The sequence below is a fragment of the Podarcis tiliguerta genome, assembly GCF_965153285.1.
Source record: "Podarcis tiliguerta genome assembly, chromosome: W".
Taxonomy (NCBI): Eukaryota; Metazoa; Chordata; class Lepidosauria; order Squamata; family Lacertidae; genus Podarcis; species Podarcis tiliguerta.
Window position 1 is genome coordinate 3,019,085 of NC_139552.1, and position 11,988 is coordinate 3,031,072.

The 11,988-nt window shown below is 46.0% G+C and overlaps 1 long non-coding RNA gene across 1 annotated transcript; it reads right to left on the minus strand.

Annotated features, from left to right (window-relative positions):
* Nucleotides 1-1,982: 1,982 nt before the first annotated feature.
* Nucleotides 1,983-5,377, minus strand: LOC310668744. The gene is made up of 2 exons (XR_014506827.1): nucleotides 3,048-5,377; nucleotides 1,983-2,609 (listed from the first exon to the last, which is right to left on the minus strand). It is a non-coding gene; the product is annotated as an uncharacterized lncRNA (long non-coding RNA).
* Between the last annotated feature and the right edge of the window lie 6,611 nt (nucleotides 5,378-11,988).

Genomic DNA, 11,988 nt, shown 5'->3' on the forward strand with positions numbered 1-11,988 from the left:
GGTTCTTCTGGTAATGCCAACCCAAGATTCTATCTCTCTCTTCTTTAGTTCGAAGGGTGATCAAGCAGTCTCTTATTCTATTCTTCTCTTTTTCCCCTCCTCTTCCAAGTCTGAAGGCCCTCACAATTCTAAACTCTTCTTGACCCAAGTCCAAGTCCCAAAAGTCAGCAAATTCCTGTGTGAGAAAGTCTATCAAGCTTTCCTTCTCCAATTCAGGTAGGGCTCTGATCCTCAAATTCGTCTGTTTTTCTTTAAATTCAATCATAGCAAGCGTCAACTTATGTTCATCAAGTTGCCTCTGTAGGGCTGGGACTCTCTCTCTCTCCAGTTGTGTTACTTTACATTCAGCAGCAACGGCTTTCTCCCTGGCTTCCTCCGCAGTTTGCCGTATCAACGTAGATTCCTGTATCAATTTCTGAATGATTTCTGTATTGGTATTCACCTTTTGTCCCAGATTGTTTATACTTTCTGTATTTAAGTCAATTTTAATAGTTGTAGCATCTACTTTCACATTTATCACGTCTGTTTTCCTGTTAAGCTGTTCCAGTGAATCATTTATCTTACCTAGTGCAACTGCTAAAGCCTCTTCTGTCACCGGAGACAGTAGAAGCAATGTATTTCTCTCTCTTGTTTAGCTGGCTGTCAGTAAACGTTCTAGCAACCGCTAAGGCCTCTTCTGTCGACATTCCTCTTGGTTTTGAATGTACTGGTGCAGAAGCAGCAGAAGAAGAAGCAGGGGGGCCTGATGTTGAGTCTCTCCTGGGTTGCTGCCAAGTCCTCCCAGACCTTAGTGTTTTATCAGCAGTTGACTGGTCTGTTTTTTCCTTTCCATTTGCCATAACACCTAAAAGATTCAAGGTCAGTCCCAGCGTCTCACAGTTTTTTATCTTACAGCTGGAAATTCCCCTAGCCCAGCTCTTATAAAGCAACCAGTTTCAAAGGCTTCCACTAGGGGGAAACAGTTTCTATTTATATTAGTCAGTAATGTCCTCTTTTAAGCATAGTTCAAACAATCCAAAGTTAGTTTCAATTTTCAGTTACTTTTACTCCTTTTTAAAAGCAGCCGGAGACAGTAGAAACAATGTATTTCTCTTATTTAGCTAGCTGTCAATGAACGTTCTAAACGCTGTCAATGAACATTCCAAAAAATGTCAGTCCTGCTAGCAGTCCGTTTCCAGGGTCAGAGCGGCGGTATTTTAGCTCTCTTCACTGTCTCCTACAGGCACACTCAGCCCACAGCTTCCCCCCCTCTTCTCCTGCCTCCAAGGGGGGTTTAATGTTCTTTGCCAATGGAAATTTAGTCCTTTACAAAAGGCTTTCCAAGACTTCAGCTTGCAGCCTCATTGCTTCAGTCTATTTACAAAAGGGGAAGGCTGACTTCCTGTATTGAACCTCCCCGTTTCGATACCAAATTAAACGTTTAGAAATCCAATCCTCCGGCTCCAGCTCTACTCACAGGTAATTACTTTAAAGTCAAATTGTCCACAGGAAAAAGTCAGTGCTCTCCGGCAACAGCTATGCGGCTTCACTCCGTGGAAGAAGCAGATGATTCGAAGCACCGCGCTGCTCACCCCGCGTCACTCCGGATTCCCGAAACCGGGTTTCCCCGCGAGTAGGGGAGGCGCAAAGGGTGCCCGCCGAATCCCATGCTCACAGGCTTCTCCCGCCTGTGATTTTTTACGGGTCTCCGCCTTCGCCGTAGCGGCCAGACCTAGATTCCCACGGGGCAAATTCCTCCCGATCAGAGGAATTCCGCCATTACCGGAGGCGCCAACCCGGAAGTCCATAAGCCAGTCTTTCAATGTCTTATAATATTTTGCTGATAGACCATCAGGTCCTGGTGTCTTGCCAAGTTGCATTGAGTTTATTGCGTATTCCACTTCCTGACTTGTAATTAAGCCATTTAGTAGATTCTTTATATCCTTCGGAATCTGTTGCAGTGCATTGTTCTTTATAAATTGCTTGATTTTCCCTAAATCTTCTTTTTCTTTTTTTGTACAGTTGTTTATAATATTTATAAAAACATTTTCTAATGTCTGCAGGGTTCTCTACCGATTTTCCTTCTGTAAGAATGTTTGTAATAGTACTTTGTTTTTGTCTCTTCTTTAATTGCCAGGCTAATAATTTCCCACATTTATTTGCAGATTCAAAATTTCTTTGTCTCATCCTTCTTATCTTCCATTCAATTTCTTGGTTAACTAACTGTGAATATTGAACCTGTAAAACTTTAATTTCTTTTTGGACCTGCAAATTCTTTGGGTTTCTTCTAAGCTTCTTCTCTTTATCTTTCAGTTGTTCCATAATTTTGTCTTTTGTCTCATTCTGTGACTTTCTCCTACTTGCATTTTGTTGTATCAGAAACCCTCTCATTGCCGCTTTGCTGGCCTCCCAAATCACCCCTATTTCCGTTCCTTGATTCATATTAAGTTCAAAATAATCCTGTAGGGTTTTTTGGGCCTTAGTGACAATTGATGAATTTCTCAACAAATCATCATTCATTTGCCATCTGAAGGAACCCTGAACAAACATTTTCAAGTCCATAGAAACTGCATTATGGTCTGAGCACGTTTTAGGGCAAATTTCCATTTTTATCACTTTAGTAACCAAGTCTCTTGTCAGGGAACTGCCATCGGAGCTGGAGGTGGAGAGAAGGCTCCAGAGGGATGGCGGAGAGGGTCCCAGTAGGGAGAGAGACAGCCCATCCGCTGGGGAAGGAAATCAGCGTAACACCAGTGGAGAAGGGGGGCAGATGGGGGAAGTGGAGAGGTTGCTCCAGGACTCCTCGCCGGAGACCAGCGGAGAGGGCACGGGTACTCCGCTGCCCATACCCTCTTTGAGCAGAAGACTTCCGCGCAGGCAGAGTAGGAGGAGATTGGGCGTCAAACAGCTTCTATGCTGGAAGAGGTTCAAGAAACGTCCACTGACGGATTCTGCCAGCGACTGAGGCAGCCACAGTACTTGAGGCTGTCCAGACAGAAAGGGTTCAACCAGGCCACCTAGCCAGGAGTAACGGCAACTTACGCACGAGCAACCCCTAGAACCATTACATCTCTGGATATCCATAGATAGTCTATTCACGAAAATACTTGATTTGCATCTGTAAAAAAAGTGAAGTCTCTTTCCATTGGATTTCTAATTCTCCATATATCTGACAGATCAAATTTTTCGGTTAAGTCAAAGAAAGTCATCGGTAACCTGCCAGAGTTCGTAATCTTTGATCTCTGAGTTCTGTCCATCAAAGTAGATGCAACTCCATTCAGGTCCCCCATCAAAATAATTTTATAATCCATGTATTCCAGCAGACTTGCTTCCAGGTTCCTAAAAAATTCCGCTTTGCCATCATTTGGTGCATAGATTCCTAATAACAAATATTTCTTGCCTTGTGCTGAAATTTCAACTGCAATGTATCTTCCTTCCTCATCTTTGAAAGCAAATTTTGGATTCCATTTATCTTTAATATAGAAAACCACTCCTCTTTTTTTAACTTTGTCAGAGGAAATAAATTCTTGGCCCAATCTTTTATTTATTAAAATTTTTCTATGTAGTCTTGTAATGTGGGTTTCCTGTAGACAAGTTATGTCCAAATTTTGTTTCTCCAAAATGTGATAATTTGTTTTCCTTTTTTGTGGCATGTTCTTGCCATGCACGTTCCATGAATAAATTCTCAACGCCATATTGTCTATTTACGAGGAGGCTGCCTCCGCTCCCCGCAGCTGTGGAGTTTGCAATCCAAGTTCTACCGAGTGCTTCTGCATAAATCTATCCTTCTCCTCAAGGTTCTTAATCTTTTGCTTTCTTCCTTCAAATTTGAAGGATAGGCCCTCTGGAAATTCCCACCTAAAAAAGATGTTCTTTCTCTTCAGAATATCTGTCAGGTCCTTGTACTGGGATCTCAAATTCAGAAAGTACCTAGGAATTTCCTTGAAAAGGACCACCGATCTATCAGACACTTTGAGGCCTTTTTTATAGTGATATCCCAAGATGATATCTCTTTGTTCCTTGGTCTTAAAGACCACAATACAATCATAAGTTATTTTGGTCTCTTTTTTAGGTCCAAATCTATAAGCTTTCTCCACCCAATCTTCAACTTCCTCTTTTTTCAGATCCCAGAATTCAACAAAATGTCTTATCACACATTCTCTGGGTTTATCTCGATCCTGTTCCAGATTAGGAAATCCTTTCAATCTCAGATGAGATTGTTTCTCGGCCAGCTGTAAATAAGATATAGCTATTGCATTTTCCTGTTGCAAATGTTCCAGGTCCTGGACCCTGACATTCTCCAATTGTGTCAATCTTTCATCATGTGTATTAATTTGCTCTTTGACAACTCACAGATCGGTGCTTAAATGGTCAATCCTTTCTTCCAGTTTATTTACAGCGCCTGTATTGTGGTCCAGTCCTTCTTTAATGTCATTTAACGCTGACAATACTGACTCCTCAAATTGCGTTGGTGCTTTAGAGCCACGTCTAGGCCTTTCTTTTTCTGAAGTCATAACTAAAAAATGTCAAGGTCAATCACACAGCTGCCAGAACAATGGAGAGAAACAGTTTCTCTCCTTTCCATCAGCCAAATCTGAAACAGCTTCCTCAGTCTTTAAAACTGCTTTAATCACAACGAAAAATATGGCAGACAGAAGTTTATCCAAAACTCTCTTTCTTGAGAGGAAGTAAGACAATTTTTATCTATTTAAAACATTATTAGTCAGTGCAGGGCAATTTATAAGCTGTTCAGTGAAGGGAGAGATTAAATTCTTTCACTTCCATTAAAAAATCGCCATGGAAACAGGCCTTCACTCTGGGATGATCCGCTGCCAGAAGAGGATATCTCAGTCTTATTTGGCAAGTTTCCAATTGAAATAAATCATTCACACACCCCTATGTTCCCAAAGGAGGGAGAGGGGCAAACTTGCTTACAGTTTTAAAGGATTTCCTTTGCTTTTTAGGCTTTGGTCTTTGCACGCCAATATAATTTGTTCAACAAAAGGGGAGCGACCTCTGTTTTCAGTGTCTCCCTTATCTTCCCAGATGGTTCTAAGAATGATTTAGGAGTACTTACAGTTCCGTATTGTTTATTCTTTTTATGGAGGAATTGGTCACTGATGGTTGCCAGTCTCGGAGCTTCGCAGCTTTGAAGAGAGCAGTGCTGCTGTGCCGCGCCTCCACCCCACTCACTCTCGGGGCTCTTACGAGCTTACCGGGGAATGGGGGAGTCACAGAAAAGGCATCTGCCAGATAACCAAGTCCTCAGAACGCCCGATCTGAGGTTTTTAATGGGAAACTGTGTTGCTCTCACAGTCTCTCCCTTCTTCAAAGTGCTGGAGTTCTTTCAGCCGAAAGAACTCTCGACTGCCATAACCACGTGACCAACCAGGAAGTCAGGGGTGTGGAAACTTTTTCAATCCCTTCTGGATAACCTTCAGGTACGGTTGCTGGATGAGACCAGAGGCAAAAGTAGGCAGAGCAATTGCACATACAATAAAAACCACATGAAACCATATTTAAAAAGTTAAAACCAGATAGCTACTGTGGGAAGGCATATTCTTAGCTGCCTGCATAAGCAATAGAAAAGCTTTCAGCAGGTGTTCAAAAGTTTGGCACAGAAGGCGCCTGCTGAATCTCTAGTGGCAGAGTGTTCCACAGGACCAGCCCTTGACACTAAATGGCTGGTTTCTTGTTGTCAAATGAGCCTCCCCATTTTATGAAATGACCAGCAATGTGCCTGCAGATTATCTTAATGGCTGAGCTGGAATATAAGAGTTCAGGCGATCCCTGAGGTTCGCTGAACCAAAGTTGATCAGGACTTTGTAAATTTTTTCAAGGACATTGAACCTGGCTTGGTAGCAGATGGGCAGCCAGTGCAGCTGTTTTAACAAGGGTGTCACATATTGTTGGCCAGGTCACCCCACCAGCAATCTGGACGTCACATCCTGCACCATCTGCAGCTTCCACACTGGGCCCAAGGGCAGCCCCACACAGATTGCATGGCAGTAGCCCAGCCCCAAGGTTACCAGCACATGGACTGACAGTATATGAGAACATCGCAGCTGCAGACAGCCAGCTTGTTGACATCACAAGATGCGGCTAGCTGTGGGAAAGAAGATTCCCAGAAGTTCACAGGCTTCTCAGAGCTCTGTGAAGAGTGTAATTTGAAACCTTCCGTTTGCGTATGTAGAGGAAGTTTGTCAGACTTGCTAGAAGAACTGAATTGATCGGACATGTTTTTCTGAAGTGCTGTAAGGTCAGAAATAAAAGAATGTAAATAGACGTTTCTGACTGTCTCCTTTCGCTGCTAGGGACGCAGGAGGAGGGGGTGTGCATTTACCCACGCTGGGAAAATGTCGCCTATCAAAATCTCCTTGATCTGTCCGGGATGTCAGCCAGAGGAGGTTACCGGTAAACAAGCTGCGGAAGAGAGTCCCCGCGCCACACTGCGCCGGTTTAGCACAGCACGCGGGGACTCACTGAGCTTGGTTTGGGGGTGGCTTGTGGGCTGGTTAAACGGCCTTCGTGGGCCACTTCCGGCCCATGGACCTTAGGTTGCCGACATTGGGTGCAGGGGTTAGAGTGTTGGACTAGTATCTGGAAGAGACCAGGGTTCGAATTCCCGCTCAGCCATGAAGCTCTCTGGGTGACCTTGGGGGCCAGTCACTGCCTCTCAGCTTGACCTACCTCACAGGGTTGTTGTGGGGACCAAATGAGGAGGGGGAGAATCAAGAAAAGTGGCATATAAATGCAATACATTAAAAATAAATAATTCCCCTCTCCACCTCTCACTCGCTCCACTTCTTCCGTTGGGACTTCAGTCTGGTCTGGACTGTCTTGGTTGAGTCATCAGCTCTTACTCAGTCAAGAGACACACATCACACTTCTACTGCTGGGGAGCAAAGGGTCAAGCGCAGTGTCATCTTAGAAAATACTGGGCTTCCTGCAAGGAAAAGTCTAACCTGTTCAGCAGCCAAACAGTCCACCCATTTAAAAGACAGTTGGAGAGGCTCACCTTCAAAGCTCATGGGAAAGGAAAGATCACGTGTGGAAATGCAGGAGAAGAGAGTGTGATAGGAAAACTGATGTGGAAGCCTGTGAGTTTCCCCTCAAAGGAATTCCTCTGGCATTTGGACCCAGAAGAAGTGGAGCCTAAGAGCATATATCTAACCATCAAGTCGGACTCAGTTGGCAGCAGTTGCTGCAAGGAAGGGGAGGCGAGAGGCTCTCCTGAATACAACCCCTTCCCCACACAAGAGTGCCACTCTTTTCTCACTTATAAACATCCCTGCACATCTATGAGCAGGGAAAGAGCTTCTACATGTGTGGGCCCAATAACGCTTAACCCCATAACAAATTTAGAAATTAAGTAATACCACATGACATAAGTTTTTTTTCCAATTCATGCATTGTTAGTCTTTTAGTCTAACAGTGGGGGGGCGGGGGACAGAATTCTGCTCAACATTTCACTTGGTAGGTCTGCCCTAACAGAGTAGCCTGACTGCCGGCATCAGGTGAAAGAGGACTTTCAGCAACAGACTCTGCATCACCTCAGCAATGCTCACCCTGTTTTGTACTCGAGATCTCTTCTTCCCACTGACCACCCCCCATCCACTTTATAAGTAATTGGGGCAACAACAATATGTTCCTGCTGCAGCTTAGCCTCAGAAAAATGCTCGCTTGGTGGGGGGGACTTTCCTCTTTTTGTGAAGATAAGTAAGTTATGTGCTGTGCCCTTGAATATAATCTGCGCATTTTTTTATCTGCAATCAGTGTCATTTTCTTATCATAGCTCAAGATAAATTGCAAAACCAAAGAACTCTGTATCTCCTCTTCCACATGGCGCCCTCTTGTGGCACCTGCGTCAAACGTCACCATCCTGGCTGATCTCCAAAATGTTGTTGGACTACAACTCCCATTGGCCATGCTGGCTGGAGCTGATGGGACTTGTAGTCTAAAACACTTAAGAGTGTGTTAAATAGGAGGCCATTTGTGGCTGCAGATCATTGCTGTCACCCAGCTCTAACCTGCAGGCTGAAAATGGCCTGTTACAATAGCCTGAAATCCTGAGGCTTAAGAAAGCACAGCCTACTTGAGAACAGGCTGAGAAGAGCTGTTCTTTGGCTGCTGGGTCAGGCCAAAGGCACAGGGGCCTACTCCTAGGGGCCATGGGGTTTCGGTCCCCACAATAAAATATTTGAGGGGCCAGGCCTCCACAAAGTGGATGGACATTCCCATTCAAATGGTGTGTGCACACTGCATCATGTGATCAGTTATGCAAGGTGGGGCTTACCTGGCCCCCCACAATATTTTATTTAAGTTGGCACCCCTGGCCAATGGTCCATCTAGCCCAGCCTCCTGTTCCCACAGTGGCCAATCAGATGCCCCAGTGGGGAACTCTCGAGCAGGATCTGAGCACCAGAGCAGTGTGTGTGAGAGTGTGTAGGAACTAACCTACCACACAAAGGCAATTATTTATAGTAGTTGCTTCACCTACTCCTGCCTCTGGCCCCGCACGCTACTGGCATGTGGCCCTCAGAAGGCTAACCAGAAGGAAAGTTGGCCCCCGGGCTGAAAAAGCTTCTTCACTCCTACAGCGATAGGACAATGTGGCTTACATGCTTTCATGTAGGCACAGGCAGGGCTGGATTTAGGTTTGATGAGGCCCTAAGCTCCTGAAGGTAATGGGGCCCTTTATATGTCCAGCTGTCCTTTGTCAACAACAAATTGTCGCTATTTTTTGTGTTGAATATTGTTATGTACTGAAGTTCTCACCCGGGCCAGCAGGGGGGTACTGTAGATAGTTTTCACTCAGGTCCACATATGCAAATAAGGAATTGAAAGTGACGTTCAGTGATTGGATAGTTACAGAAAGTTGTTACTGTTGCCTTGTAGTTGAGCTCTATATAAGCAGGTTGGCTGAACCCTTCAGCCCAGTTCTGTTCTGGCCTGTGAATAAACAAGAGCTGTTTGAAGAATCGCTGTGTCGTCTGATATGTTCACCCACAAATTAACAAATATATGCTATATGGTACTTTATGGACCTAATAGGTATCTCAAGCCATTTGCACATAACAAAATATGTATTTTATCAAAGTAATTGTTGAACTGAAATACAATTAAGAAGAAGTATATTAATAGTGAAATAATTATTAAGCTCTAACTGTACATAGGTTTTATTTTATTTGTTTTTTATCTCATATTTTGGAAATATACATCCAGGTTTTTTTCCTTCAATTTTTTGGGGGGCCCCCAAAAGAGTGGGGCCCTAAGCTATAGCTTGTTTAGCTTATATGTAAATCTGGCACTGGGCACAAGGCTGGCTGCAAACTAATTCAGACATAAGAACATATTAAGAGCCTGCTGGATGAAGCCAATAGCTCCTCTGTCCACTTCTGACAGGGGCCAACCAGATGCCCCAGAGGGAAACCCAGAAGCAGGATCCAAGTTTGAGAGCAACTCTTTCCTCCTGCGATTCCCATCAGGTGGTCTTCAGAAGCATTACTGCCTCCGATTGTGGAGGCAGAACATGGCCATTGTGGTTAGCAGCCATTGCGAGCTTTGCCTTCCAAGCGTTTCTCCAGTCCTCTGTTAAAGCCATCCCAGTTGGTGGACATCACTGCCCCCTGTGTGGGTGAGCTCCGCAGTTTAACTATGTGGTATGTGAAGAAGGACTTTCTTTTGCCTGACTCTTCCAACTTTCGGCTTCATTGGATATCCTATGTTTGGGTGCCATGAGAGAGGGAGAAAATGATTTCTCTGCCCACTTTCTCCATGGGATGCACATTTTATATATTTTAATCGTGTCATCTCTTACTCACTAGTTCTCTGTGGGATGTAACATAAGCAGCCAAATACAACACTTCCTGTTTGCCCAGCGTGGACACACACAGAGGAGGACTCACCTGCGTGAGTGCCTGAGGGCCCGCTCCTGCCACTCACTACCTGGCCCAGGGCGGGGCCTGACAGGCCTCAAAAGGACTGCTACTGCTGTGCTGCCCAGGAGGACTCCCCTGTGTGGGTGCCTGAGGGCTCTGCTTCTGCCACTCACCACCTGGCCCAGGGCGGTGCCTGACAGGCCTCACAAGGACTGCTGTTGCTGCCCAGGAGGACTCCCCTGTGTGAGTGCCGGAGGGCCCCTCTCCTGCCACTCACCACCTGGCCCAGGGCGGGGCCTGACAGGCCTCAAAAGGACTGCTACTGCTGTGCTGCCCAGGAGGACTCTGTTGGGTGTAGTGAAGGGTTAACCTTCTGTGCCTCGAGCTTGAGAGGAGGCGCTTACAAGGGAAGTAAGCCAGGACGTGACGAAAGCAGCTTGGAATGCTGTGTACTGAGTGAAAATAAAAAAGCAGGTTGTTGCGTCGCTGCAAGCAGAGGGAGAAGATGCAGCTTGAATCAGATGGAAGTTGGAGTTTGTAAATACACTACTTTTGTGCCAATAAAGGGATATTAGGACAGAAGAAACGTTTGAGCTCATTTACTGCTCTTTCGACACACGCCACTGTGTAACTCTGCTAATTGCTTTACGATCTACAGAGGCTCCCAGGGGAAGCGTGGCTGGGCGCCGAACAATAAAGCAATAAATCTACCGAAAAGACTCCCCTGTGTGAGTGCCTGAGGGCCCCGCTCCTGCCACTCACCACCTGGCCCAGGGCGGGGCCTGAAGCCTCACAAGGACTGCTACTGCTGTGCTGCCCAGGAGGACTCCCCTGTGTGAGTGCCTGAGGGCCCTGCTCCTGCCACTCACCACCTGGCCCAGGGCGGGGCCTGAAGCCTCACAAGGACAGTTGCTGTCACTGCTGCTGCTGCCCAGGAGTTCTTTTTAAAATGTTTTTAAAATTTCCTTTCCCTTTTGACTTTTTTGTATGGGGGGGGGGTGGAATGGATGTTTGGTTGGGCTTGGGAATTTGTTTGATTTTGATGGATTTGTAATTTTTACAGTTTTTTGTTTGTATTGTTTTATTATTTTCTGGGGTTTTTTGTTTTGTTTTTGTTTTAAGGTTTTATTTTGTTCTTAAGGGGAGGGGTCAGGGCTGCCAGGGAGTGGGTCCCAGCCAACAAAATGGCTGGGGCATGTTCCACAGAGGGGGATGCACTGGGACAACCGTTCTCAGTGATCACGCGTAGGAGGAGGAGTTACGCTAAGACCAGACCATGTCATTACAGAGGAGGCAGGTTTAGTCGTTGTCTGAGGACTATCCCTGCCTCCGGGTCTGGTCCTGACCGGACGGATACTAGAATCAGCAAGGGATACCCACATGACCTGAAGGTGCTGCTGTGCAATGCCAGGTCAATGATTCATAAGACCACTGCCATCCATGACTTGATCATGGATGGAGGACTTGACCTGGCATGTGTAACAGAGACTTGGTTGGATGAAGCAGATGGGCCTGTCCTTGCCGCTGCTTGTCCACCAGGTTTCTCTTACGCACAGCAACCCAGGCGTTGTGGGTGGGGAGGGGGGGTTGCAGTGATATTTAGGAAGTCATTAGTTTGCACCAGGCGTCCTATTGGGAAGACCCAGTTCTCTGAGTGCATGTTCTGGAAGTTGGGCAATAGAGGCAGTACAGGATTCCTTTTGGTGTACCGACCTCCCCGCTGCACCAAGGATTCCCTGCCCAAGCTGCTTCAGGTCGTGGCAGATATGCTCCTGGAGACACCTAGCTTGGTTGTCCTGGGGGATTTTAACATCCATGCCAACACGACCTTACAAGGGGCCGCTCGGGACTTCGTGGAAAGCATGGCCTCCATGGGGCTGTCCATGAATAAGTCCCATAGCCACGGACATGCCTTGGACCTGGTGTTTACCTCTATGGATGTTGGTGATCTGACACTAAGTAAAAGCGAAACCAAAGAAGTGCCATGGTCAGATCACTTCCTGGTGCAACTTGACTTCTCTGCGACCCTTCCCCTCTGCAGGGAGGTGGGACCGATTTGTATGGTCCGCCCCCGCCACTTAATGGATCCAATTGGCTTCCAGAGAGTGGTAGGGGATGCTTTATCCCA